Below are 10,701 nucleotides of genomic sequence, written 5' to 3'. Positions count from 1 at the left end.
TCTGTTTGTTTCAGATAAATTTTTGTTTACCTCTTCTTTCTTCTGGAGTTAAAGGGTGTTTATTGGATTTTGATTTTGTTATTTTTGGGTTTCCCGGTGGATCTTATTATTGTAATTTGATGAATTTGTAGTACTGGGTTTTCTAAAAAATTGATTTTTCCTTGTTTGAGAAATTTGAATTTTTATTTGTTGGTAACATATCAAAGTATAATCAAAGATTAGGGATCTTTGAAATTGTCATTTGTTAATAGAGGGTTTGGACAAATGGTTTTAACAGACCTATGTTGGAATATTCACAATATATCCGGAAGATTTAGTCAGCTAGCTAGCTGGATAGGCCTAGTCAAAGATATGTAATTTGTTAGTTTGTTGCTATCTTTAGGTTTACTGTTTCTATCTTCCTATATAAATAGGAATCATTCTAAATGTATAATCATCCCAGAATGATCAAACTCTCAGGAGATCATTAATCTTATTCACCCTAAGGGGTTTCTCCGTGGACGTAGGACATTAGTGCCGAACCACGTAATATCGGTATGTCTCTATTTTTATTTTCTGTTCGTTATGATTTTGATATGTAGTTTAATTATTATCATTGATTTAATTTCACTGTTTACTAATATCAATGATACCCATCTTGAATTTGATCTACATATCAAAATTTAAGATGGTATCAGAGCGGGAAGATCCGCTCAAATCGCTTCCGCTACAAAATTAAAATCTTCATTTTCGCACCAATCAGCATTTTTTTGCTTGTTCGATGTTTTTATCTGTACATTGAATTTAATGAGATGTTTACATGGTGCTCATACTTTCTTTGCTGCCCATATATGTTAAGGTAGTATCTTGAATAACAGGGAAGTTCAGAAAATCTAATTTCCTTGTCATCAAAATTGGGTATCAAACTTTGGAGAAGGATTAGTGTCTTTCTTCCATTATTCACTTTTGTTTGCATCTAAACTAGTCGATGCTCTTTCTGTTCCATTATTAAGGTTAGATACAAAATCTAAGATTCCTCGGTTCTATAATCTTCATACGAGTTCTATAATATCAGTATTTGGCTCGACTGAAAATTGATTATCTTATTGATTTTTTTTTTCTTCTTCATTGCCATTTTATTTTGCAATTGATTCAATCAGACACGTTGTGGATGATCAATTATACATTCACCGGAATTTACTTGTTTTTCCTTGGTTTTTGTTTGCCAAGAAGAATTCAATCCCGAAAATATGATTATGGGTATAAATGGATCATCTTTATCGAGATATCCATCTTTTATCTCCTGAAAATATGATCTCTTTTTAGATTTGGTAACATCATTATTGTTTACGGTCTAAATATATCTGTTTTTAGATCTCATCTAAGCTCAAAATATTCAGCTCAAAATTTTCATGAGCTCATATATCCTTCATGGCCTAATTGGTCATATTTATTATCGGCCTAATTGATCATTATCTCAGTTTTTTTCCGTGTTCTTACTGTGATCTCCCAACACAATGACGCGTGAAATTCGTCAATATCTTGGATTTCTGCTTTTTGAAATCCTCGAGGCAAGATACTCTCATGATATTCTTTTCTGTATATCAATCATTAACCACAACAGATGCCATGATCCTTGGCGTTATGCTTTTGTTAGACAAGAGCTATTATAATTTTTAATTAATTGATCACATCAATCATTGGCCTTTAGTGGTCTGTTAATACAGTGAAGAGCTGAAGTCCATGTTCACAGTATCCATGATCTTATTATTCACGGGCATCATACACAGCGTTTAAGTTGTTGCTTTCTTTTTATCAAGGAATGTTTTCTCTTCTTCCGTCAAGAGTATGGCCAATATCACGCGGAAATCTCCCTCAATATCAGGAGTTTCCTCCTCTAAAGATCGCCATTTTTCTTATCTTATTTCAAACGTTAGTTTTTCGTCCAAGAAAACTATTTTACATGTCCATCTCTGTATCTCAGTATGGTCGATTTTTTATAAAAGACTACAAGTTGTTTGTATGTCTTATCTCTGTTTGTCGTCAACAAATCAAACCCATATCACTTTTTTAAACATTCTTCAAACCCCGTTATCCAATCATTCACGTTGTTGGTGTGCCTATCATGTCTTTCCTTGGTTAGTAATCAACATACGAAGCACTCGGCTACACTTTCTGGGAACATTAGGCATCGGGCAATGAAGACTACGTGCTGCCGTTGAGAAGGTTATTTTGCTGCTTCCGTTGCACATTCGATACTTTTGTTCAAAGAGGATCTAAATGAAATCAAGTGACTGTTTTATAAGATTCTAATGGAAGTTTATGTTAAAGATTTTTTTAAAAAAAAAAAAAAAGTGGTTACTGCTATTTCTATTATTTACTGATGACAGTTAGTCGTTGGGAAAATGCGATGTTCTCCGGTCAAAGATTAATACAACAGCCAGGAGTCAAGCTACATAATTCATGGTTGATTTATTCAAGTTGAACACTACAAATTTTTCCGTGTCCAACTTGAGGGGGATGTTGGAATATTCACAATATATCCGGAATATTTAGTCAGCTAGCTAGCTGGATAGGCCTAGTCAAAGATATGTAGTTTGTTAGTTTGTTGCTATCTTTAGGTTTATTGTTTCTATCTTCCTATATAAATAGGAATCATGTGTAATCATCCCAGAATGATCAAACTCTCTGGAGATCATTAATCTTATTCATCCTAAGGGGTTTCTCCGTGGACGTAGGACACTAATGCCGAACCACGTAATATCCGTATGTCTCTATTTTTATTTTCTATTCGTTATGATTTTAATATGTAGTTTAATTATTATCATTGATTTAATTTCACTGTTTACTAATATCAATGATACCCATCTTGAATTTGATTTACATATCAAAATTTAATAACCTAGGCCTTGGTCATTCTCAGGTAAGTTTTTTTTTTTGTTCTAATCATCTTCGAGTGATGAGCTAGTGGACAATTTTCATGATTTTTTGTCGCATTTGTTCACTTGTGCTGATCTAAACATGGTTTGTTGTTAAGTTGTTGGAGGTGTAATAGTGTGGTGGACAAGTTTGTAGATGTAAAAGTGTCTCAAAATCATGTAGCAGTTATGGCGGATAAGTATTACAAAAAAGGAAATGCATGCATGTTTATCTAAGTTAAAACTTACCGGTTGTGAAACGTATGGTTCTTGGATCAGAAATGCAGCTGAAGTGTTTATCGTCGCACTAAATAATAGTAACTGCCAGTGTGGCATTTTGCAAATAGGAGGTGAACAAATACAATTTTTCAATTTTTTTGTAAGTGGTTAAGCCCCACAGGACATTAGCTTCGGGTTGAATTGGGAATTGTTGTCAGTTTTCCTTTTGCCTTTATGGGCGTCTACTAGGTTTCGGGAATGTTGATGGTTTTAATAATAGCTTGGAATTGACTTGTATTCTATATATCCATTTTACAGGATAATCTCTCTCGGGGAAACTTTGGTGCTGTTAAGGTTCTTCAGGAGCAATTCCCCGAACCTGGAAGGCTGCATTTCATATACGCTCCTTAATCTTCCAGTCTTGAACCTGGTGTTGATAGTTTTTTGGCCATTATGTATGCGTAAAATGTGATTGTTTCCTTAATAATTGGTTCAGGTAAATAAAATCTTCCTGGAGAATGCATTTCGCGGTTGTTGTCGCATATGTGGGACAAAGCACTCTTGAACCAGTTAGCTATTTGGTTTTCCAACACTCAAAGTGTATCGACTCGAAAATGCTATCTTGAATGTTTTCTAGCTTAGACAGACTGGCATTGCCGGAGTGAAGTAACCTGGAGATAACTGTTCTGTGCAGGTATTATCAGAACATAACATCGAACACCCTAGTAGTACTAGAGGCAATGGAAGCACACGGGGTGAAGACGTTAATTTATTCGAGTACATGTGCAACACATGGCAAGCCATTGAAAATGCTTATTAGTTATTACAGAAGATACTCAGGTGAGAGAAATTAAATCAGTTTGATTGCTTGTTTATGGTGCATTTTGTTACTTCGTTTGATCAAGGCCTGCGATAGAAATAATCACAAAATCAAATCAGTTTGCATATATACTAAGTTAGAACTTAGATGTTCTAAAAAGTATATTGGATTAGAAATGCAGCTGCACTGCTCATCGCCGCACCAAATAATAGTAAGCGCATGTATTGCAACTTGCAAATAGGAGATGAACAAATACATTAGCAAATTGAGTCTTTAGATTCTTCAATCTTTTGCAAGTGGTTAAGCCCACTGGACATTAGGTTTTCCTTTTCATTCAGTTGTGAGGGAATATATCCCTTCTTCGTTTGTAAACTAAGGACTTCCATTATGCATCACTAAAGTATTTGAGTGGTTTTGTAGGCATGGATTACCCACAAACATAAAAGAAAAGAAATTTTGCTGGAAAATTTTTGTTGGCTGCCATGTTAACTGTTCTGTGTATATATATTCTGAAGAACTCATCTAGTTTTACTACCCCCAACCCTGGGAAGTTTTTGACGAACAAACAAAATGTTACTATGGAGCTTCTTTATATTTCATAGTATTTGTTTGGTTCTTTGATATATTGCATCCTCACACTTCTTTTCCACACAACTTCTTCTTCAGTTCTCTGGCAAGGAACCAGGGGTGAGTCATGTTTTAGTTAGAGCCTACAGGAGGAGCGGGCTTTATCGGTTACAATAGTTAGAGTCACATGCTGTTCTCCAACTTCTAATAGACTCATTTCAACTTACAATAGTGGCGCATCTAGATACTCACAAACTTTATGAGCATCTACTAAGTGTCATGCATGATGATGGTTTTAATGACAGCTTGGAATTCACTTCTATTTTATCTCCATTCTTTACAGGATAATCTCTGTCGGGGAAACTTCTGTGCTGTTAAGGTTCTCCAGGAGCAATTACCTGAACCTGGAAGGCTACAACTCGTATACATAACATAGAACACCTGGTAGTACTAGAGGCAATAGCAGCACTATTCGAGTACATGTGCGATGTACGGTGAGCCATTGAAAATGCCTATTACAGAAGATACTCCTTAGGTGAGAGAAACTCAATCATGAGTGCTTGTGTATGGTGCATTTTTTCAAGGCTGCAAGAGATATTATCATGAAATTTCAATGTAATCTTGAAGTATAGTTTTTTCCGTTCTGATATAACTTGTTTATAGTGTAGATTCCAGTAAATCCCTATGGTAAAGCCCCGAAGATATATCATGCTAGACTTGTCAATTAACTCAGACATGGTAGTGATAATTTTAAGGTGAACTTGTTTCTGATCAATTTGGCAATACTCTATCCAAACAGATATATATATATATATATATATATGTTCAAAATAGGGTCAAGACTTTCAGAGTGGTATGTAGTAAAACACCAGACAGATGGACATAAAATGAACAAAATCAGTTGCAGAAAAAGTGATTACAAGAATAAATATGTACGTTATGGATGAAAAAAAGAGATGAATGCATTGTGATCAACAGGTTTCTCTGAACTCTAATTCCCGCATAGTGTCCTTGCTAAAATTCACATAGACAAAGAATGGTAAATTCATTGAGGGGACGGGCAAACGTTTCTCTCTGTGAACCCAGAAAATTATTATTCGGTATTTAAAAGGGGAATTAACGTGTTGACCCCTCGTATTACGCATGGCACCCCACGGTATTAACGTGGCACGTCGTCTGTCATTAGTGCACCGGAAACCCTAATTTTTTACTATGGAAGGGAGGGTTCTCTAAGTCTCTCTCCATTTGCTATTCTCTCTCTTCTAGTCTAGTTTTTTTTTAAACACCAGTTGTTGCCTACCTTGCCATCTAATATATCACTCCCCTCTAAAATTCTCCCCTGCAATCAAACCTTCCCCTGAAAAAACCTCAACTTTGACAAGGCCTCTTCCTATAATCAACGAGACAAATAACCACGAAAATCCTAAACCGATATCGACTCTCAGAGAAAAGATGAGGAAACGAAAAATCAAAACCCCTAAAACGATTTCGACTCTCAGATAAAAGATGATGCAAAAAAGAAGAGAAGAAACGAAAAATCAATATCAGGATTTCAAAAACTAATCGACGAAAACCCCTAATTGATGCTACTGTTACTTCAACCACCACAGAGAATTGGTGGTGAACGAGATAGAAAAACTAATCGACGAAACTTCAGAGAAAGAATCAACTCAACTCCTTGATTCAACTAACTCAAACTCTACAAACTGAGAAGTTCGATTCTTCAAAAACCCTAATTGAATCTACGAAGAAGAGGTACAATTGAATCTGCAAACTATTCAACGAGAAGAAAAACGAGATGTTTGAATTAATTAAATGTTTCAATGTGTTGTAACGAAACGATTTCCATATTCAAATTAATAACTTCGTTATCAATTTATTAAACTAATGTTCATTAATGACTTAAAAAAGAAATTACAACAGATCATGCGATTAAAACCGTGTATCACTCTTCCCTCGTTTCTTCACATGGTGGACGACAGGTATAAACACATTACATGTTATTATTTTTCCTGTTGTGAGATTCAATGATCAATGCCGCTTCGAAATGATAAAACCGTTCTCCTCTCCAAGCTATATATGTATCTTGTGCAGCAAACCTGTCCCCTCTGTACCTATCGAGAAAATCATTGTACTTGATGCATAATTTCCTAACATGATTTTTCTTGAACAAATGTAGGATGGTTCATAATTAAAGCGTGGTTTCTTGACCGTCTGTTCAACAAAAGGACCCATACCAACTTCAATCCAAAATATAGTATGATCGCGAGGATCTTCTGGAAAATCATCCTTGAGAAGGTAAAAGTTTCTAATCCATTCCTTCTCTTATTCATCATCCTTTAACCTTTCGCTCAGTTGGAATTGTTGTTGACCTCGTTCCCTTGCCTTGAGTTTTTATTCGTATTCCTTGAGTTTTTCTTCGTATTTGGTCGTATCCGCAAATGAATATTTGGTCTCTTTTGTGGATTTTCGTTTTCTTAATATTTCATCAATGATATTAGTTAATTTGGTAGGTGATGAAGACCTTGTTGCGTTCGTAGTAGCTTGATGACCTCTTTTGCATATCTCTTTTTCCATTGCAGCAATTGATGGAGTGGTTCGCTTGCATCTTCTAAGAATGTCTTTGACTGAGTTGGTAGTTGCTGATTGATTTGCTATTGAATAGATCGTTTAACTTTGATTTTCACCTCAAATATTAATATTAGAAAGAATAAAGGGTAGATTGATGCTGCAAAGAAGAATGGGTTATCTTTCTTATATAAGATTCGTTCTCAACGGCTCTATATCTTAGAACTCGTGCCCCACGGATTTGTTTCCTAGAACTCGTTCCCAACGGATATATTTCCTAGAACTCGTGCCCAAATGCTGATGGGTTTTCCAAATGGTTAGTGATAGTGGTAAGGGATTCGTTTCAGACTTGCGAAGGAAATAAAATTTTAGATTTAATAAATTATATATACAAAAATATTAACAATAGACGAGAGGTACTAGGACTAAGGATTTAGTCAATCTTCATAACATGAGGTTCACTTATTTATTCTCAACAATTTTAGCTCAAGAAATATAAACATGGACTCTATTTTTTCCAAGGTAGATTCTCAAAACATTGATTGTAAATGTTAAGCATGGGACATCAAATCACCTAAGCTAAGCATGACCCATCTAATCAAATGACAACCAATTTAATCAAATCATATTTCAATTAATTTTTAGTGCAAAAGTCTTAAAAAGAATTAATAAAATTACCAATGCATGAAGCTCGGCCTCCTTCGTCGTCCCAGTGTTGGGTTTAGATCATCATGATGAAAACACGCTCAAAGTAATTTATTATGGCTCAAACATGGTTCACAATGATGAAATGGAGAGAAAATGGATTAAATCGAGCATTTGCAACGTTTATAATAGTTGCAAAACGCTGTTACAAACAACGATAAAAGGGAAGTGTTGTTGTAGCTGTCACATACGACCCTCAATCCTATGACGTTGTCTCTGTTGAATAACGACTGCTCTGGTACGTCCGTTCTTCGTGTTCTTCACGAGAAGCAGCAGCAGAAGAGGAAAATGGTGTTGGTTGATTTTTCTTTCTCTGCAACTCACCTATTCTCTTCCCAACTCTCGACACCCCTTCTCTTGCTCCTCAACAGTTTATATAGCCTCACAACACCCAAATATCCTCGCGTTAATGCAAATAATCCTCCATTAATCAATAATATCCTCGGCTGCCAGGTAAGGAAATATTTTCTTATTTTCCTCCCTTTCACGCGTCTGCAGGTACACAACACACTCCAAACACGCTGAAGATAACTCGTGTACAAAGTATAACTCGTGCAAGCAACAAATCTTCACGTATTTTCCACACTTAAACCCAACAAAATGTCGAGTTTTTCTCAAGAAATTATTCCACATCCCTGCTTTGTTCAACTCGATTATCTAGCCCAATCCGGTTCATTCCAACCACCACAATATCTTCCTATATCCATATCACGCCTACCCAACAAAAATCAGAGGTTTAATCTACCTCTAACCCTTCCAAAATCGATCGACCCAATTGCCAGTGATAACAAATATTTTCCCGCCAAAATTTTTATTTGAATTTGAGAAGAAAGATTCCTCCCCCTAATCATGTACGGGTGTCCCTTTAGCAATTGGGGTGGAAATAGTAAATTTTAGGGTGGAAATAGTAATTTTTATGGGTGTTCTTAACAACTCCTCCGGGTACTATTCTAGGGTACATTTAACACTTTATCCTGGGGTGCAAAACACCACTTTTCGAGCCAATTTCGCCGCAAGAGCTTATTTCTCTAAAAATACCTACAAAGACATAAAATAACAAAATAAATACAAAATTGAGCACTAACAATACATATAATTGAGACATGTTAGACACATAAATGTGTCTATCAAATGCTCTATTTCTTTATGTAAATATAGAATAATTTTTTTCTAACCAACAACAATCTCAATTCATTCTCATATATAAACCTCAATTATGTATTCTAACAGTTCAAGTAGAAATGGAAAAAGAAATAGTATGTGTGGAAGCAAAAGAGGTTTTTTCATGTTTTTTCATGGATACACATAGTCTGATCCAATGCCCATGGCTATATAAAAAATATCCACAACGAGGTTGCACCTGCACTAGGAAGGTAAAAGAGTCGATACCAGAGAAGATATGGTATTTGGAATTTGTGTATGCTAAATGTCCAGGAGAATCACAATGTTTGGAGGATGCAATGAAAGATGTAATCAAACAAAAAAAAAGTTGAAGAAGTCTTCAAGAACTTCAAACTAAAAGGAAAGGTGGAGTTTGAATGCACCAAGGGGATTCCGTGCGAAACTGAGGGTTGTTATTTCTTTATGGAAATGCACCGGTCAAGTGTAAATAAAACATATAGAAAACGTTACTGGAGATGCTTTGAGAGTGGAATGGTGGCATGGGATGAATAAGTGTTGTTATGTTTTAGTTTAATCAAGAGTTTGAATATTAATTGATGTAATGTGGTTTTTTATAATTAGTATGTGTTGGAGTTTAAATGTGATGAACATGATGTAATATGCTTATACAATAAATAATAATAGTTATTTTAATATTCATATGATTAACGATTACATTAAGCACGTGCAACCATCATTTAAACCAATAGGCGACCCTATTGGACGAGTTATGTCTCGTAAGGTTTTACAGAGAGATATACCCACAAAATCTATCTTTATTTAAATTCTTTACTCTCCATCTAATGATTCAGAGGATAAAATCTTCAAAAGTGGGAGGGTTGTACTCTGAGAAACTGTTTTTTTTTCAAAATCACATAGCAGTTAAAAAATCTAAAAGGTTTCCCCTTCTTTTTTCGTAACTATCCAAAGCATATTTCTCCTAATACAAAAGAAAACAATATCAGTTTACAATTAAATTATTCAAAAGTTCCGTACACATACACAAAAAATTGTTTGATAGGTAACCGATAAGTCTCTGACGATTTCCGAAGGTACTGGAGCCCTCCATAAATATAACGATCGTTGTGTCGACACATATACTTTCACGTTTGAAGTTATAACGTTTAACCTTGTTTTCAGATACTTAACCGTTCGTTCATTTGGATTCCCGTTAATGTATAGTCAACCTTTGCAGCAACTGCTCCAAAAGGTTTGTGTTATTTAGTTGTTCATATTCTTCTTCATTCTCTAGATGAACTTCAACCCATAGATAACTACCAATTCGTCTTCCTCCGGAATATAACCCACCATAATTAAGAAAGAAATGTGTTGTGGATGATAACTTGGACAAAAATAAGTGTTTATTTTTGAAGATGGAGAACAGACTTGGCTAAACTAATGTGTTCATTGGTAAAAAGATTGTGAATCATGTATACATGCATGGTCAGTATACATATCCATACACTATAGAAAGAGATTTCACGGATAAGTATACTAATCCATATACTGTAAGAATATATTTCATAGATATGTATACATATCCGTATACTATACAAGGAGATTTAAATGATTTCACGGATTTTCCTAATTGTAAACCATATGCCATCAAATATAAACGTATTCATTTGCATACACAATTGAAGCCCCAAAATAATTTAAGGTTTTTTAATACATATGCGTGTAACATCAAAATTTTAAAAACACAACAGTGAAATACATCCTATGCTTCAACATCATCATCATCATACATACTCGCATCATCGT

At 34.9% G+C, this 10,701-nt stretch overlaps 1 long non-coding RNA gene across 1 annotated transcript; it reads left to right on the top strand.

Annotated features, from left to right (window-relative positions):
• The first annotated feature begins 445 nt into the window (after nt 1–445).
• On the top strand, nt 446–5,190 carry LOC113286319. Its single transcript, XR_003329219.1, has 4 exons — nt 446–534; nt 3,435–3,612; nt 3,811–3,956; nt 4,847–5,190. It is a non-coding gene; the product is annotated as an uncharacterized LOC113286319 (long non-coding RNA).
• Nucleotides 5,191–10,701: the final 5,511 nt, after the last annotated feature.

The sequence above is a fragment of the Papaver somniferum genome, chromosome 6 (assembly GCF_003573695.1).
Source record: "Papaver somniferum cultivar HN1 chromosome 6, ASM357369v1, whole genome shotgun sequence".
In the NCBI taxonomy this organism is placed as follows: Eukaryota; Viridiplantae; Streptophyta; class Magnoliopsida; order Ranunculales; family Papaveraceae; genus Papaver; species Papaver somniferum.
Note: the sequence above shows the minus strand (reverse complement) of the source record. Positions and strands in the feature narration are given on the sequence as shown.